Raw genomic sequence first — 2,798 nt, 5'->3', positions numbered from 1 at the left:
AATTTCATGGACTTGAATCAGAAAGTCCATATTTACATTTGAAAGAGTTCGATGAGATTATAGCTACATTATATTTTCCTAATGTATCTGAGGATACAATCAGGCTGAAACTCTTTCCTTTTTCCTTAAAAGAGAAGGCTAAGACGTTGTTACATTCACTGCGTCCTAGATCAATTGGCACATGGAACGATATGCAGAGGGAATTCATAAAAAAATTCTTTCCACATCATAAAACGATTACCCTCGGAAAAGCAATCATGAACTTTGCCCAAAAGGAAGATGAAACATTCTTCCAATGTTGGGAAAGGTTCAAAGATTTGGTCAGTTCATGCCCACAACACGGATTTGAAACATGGCGCATTACAAATTTTTTCTACGATGGACTGACATCTTCCATGCGCCAAATGGTCGAGACAATGTGTAATAGAGAGTTCATTAATAAAGATGTCGACGAGGTATGGGACTACCTCGACAGTCTGGCTAAAAAAATACAATCTTGGGATTATTACCCAAAATCAAACACCACGTCTAGACCAAATCAATCTAAGGAGAAAGGCGGAATGTATCTCCTGAAAGAAGAAGACAATCTCAATTATAAAGTGAATAATCTCATAAGAAAATTTGAGGCCATGGAAGGAAAGAAGGATAAGGCCAATGAAATTGTTTGCGGCATCTGTGATTGCAACATTCACACAACTGAAAACTGTCCTACAATACTTGCCTTTCGAGGAGTGTTGAATGAACAAGCCAATGCCGTAAACAACTATCAAAGACCTTTTACTGGACCTAACTCCAATACGTACAATCCGGGTTGGAAAAATCATCCAAACTTTAGTTGGAGGAATGGACAAACGGCTACCCCTTAAGGTTTCTTCAATCAAAATCCAAATCAAGTGAAACCTCAAGAGGAACCGGTTCAAAATTCCATACAAGAGCTGGCTCAAGCAATGCGGGGATTTATAAATTTTATGCAAAAGATAGATTCTCGTATGACGGTTATAGAAAAGGGAATGCTTCCTGCACAACCTCTCCCCAATCCTAAACCGCAGTACGAGATTAGTGATCCCAACTCTTCAAATCAGATGGGGCACGCTAAATCCACCACCACTCTTAGGAGTGAAAAGATCATTGATAAAACTCTTCCGGTTAGACCCGAAAAGCCTCAAGAACCAGAAGAGGACAACAATGATAGATCTAGTAATGCCCCACAAAAATTAGAACTGGAACTTCTAGAGAAGCCAGTTGCTCCGTTCCCCCAACGGTTGGTTTCACCAAAACGTCTTTCTAACTCTTAGGATATTCTGGAGGTGTTGAAACAAGTGAAAGTTAACATTCCTCTACTTGATGTCGTGAAACAGATTCCTTCATAATATCAAATTTCTGAAAGACTTATGCACGACCAAAAGATGGCAAAGTATTCAAAAGAAAATCTTCTTGACTGAGAAAGTGAGTGCCATCCTGAAGCAAGACGTGCCGCAAAAATTCAAGGATCCCGGTAGCCCAACTATATCATGTGTAATCAGGAACCATCGAATTGATCACGCACTTCTTAACTTAGGGGCGAGCGTAAATCTGATTCCCTACTCGGTATACAAACAGTTAGATTTGGGTGAGATAAAACCTACCCTGACCACATTACAACTTGTTGATCGCTCTGTTCGTGTACCAAGAGGGATAATTGAGGATGTGTTAGTCCAGGTCGATAGATTTTACTACCCTGTAGATTTTATTATCCTGGACACCGAACCCATAAATAACATGAGCACTCAGATTCCCGTCATTCTTGGTCGCCCATTCCTTGCCACGTCAAATGCAATTATCAATTGCAGGAATGGTGTCATGACTATATTTTTTAGAAATTTGACATTGGAGTCAAACATCTTTTTCAATAACGGCAGCAACTCAGAGGATGATGACAATTTTCACGACATTAACATGATTGACTCTTTCGTGGAAGATACGACACCTCTAACCTTATCCTTCGACCATCTAGAGACGTGCCTGGCTCACTCCCATGATTTTGATGATGACATGATTAGGGAGACGTGCGCCTTACTTGATACTGCACCGGTACTTGAAGTTAACCGGTGGAGGCCACAATTTGAAGAATTGCCACAAACCGATGTAGTGCCTCTACCGTCTAACCTCAAGCCGCAGAAGCTTGACCTAAAACCTTTGCCCTCTGATTTGAAATATGCCTATTTAGGTCAAGATAAGACATACCCGGTGGTGATCTCTGCCCACCTAGAGAAAGAACAGGAGAGTATGCTCATATCTACTCTCATTGAGCATAAAGGAGCCCTGGGATGGACGATAGCGGACCTCAAGAGAATCGATCCCTCGATTTGTACTCACCGCATATATCTTGAGGATAATGCAAAAACCGCTCGACAACCACAACGTAAACTAAATCCAAACATGAAGGAAGTGGTTAAGGGCGAGGTTCTTAAACTATTGGACGTGGGTATCATATACCCTATATCTGATAGTCAATGGGTGAGTCCAACTCAAGTGGTCCCTAAGAAGTCCGGAATCACCATCATAGCCAATGCTAATAATGAACTCGTGTCAACTAGAGTCACTACTGGTTGGAGAATGTGTATATACTACAGGAAGTTGAATATCGTCACAAGGAAAGACCACTTTCCTTTACCATTCATTAATCAGATCCTGGAAAGGTTAGCTGGTCATTCCTATTACAGTTTCCTTGACAGGTATTCGGGTTACAACCAGATAGAGATAGCCCCTGAAGACCAGGAAAATACCATATTTACATGTCTTTACGGTATCTTTGCCTA

At 41.0% G+C, this 2,798-nt stretch overlaps 1 non-coding gene across 1 annotated transcript; it reads right to left on the bottom strand.

Annotated features, from left to right (window-relative positions):
• Positions 1-239: 239 nt before the first annotated feature.
• On the bottom strand, positions 240-346 carry LOC131219839 (small nucleolar RNA R71). The gene has a single exon (XR_009158481.1). It is a non-coding gene; the product is annotated as a small nucleolar RNA R71 (small nucleolar RNA).
• Between the last annotated feature and the right edge of the window lie 2,452 nt (positions 347-2,798).

This window comes from Magnolia sinica, chromosome 11, assembly GCF_029962835.1.
Source record: "Magnolia sinica isolate HGM2019 chromosome 11, MsV1, whole genome shotgun sequence".
NCBI classification, from domain to species: domain Eukaryota; kingdom Viridiplantae; phylum Streptophyta; class Magnoliopsida; order Magnoliales; family Magnoliaceae; genus Magnolia; species Magnolia sinica.
This window is presented reverse-complemented; position numbering and strand designations above follow the sequence as displayed.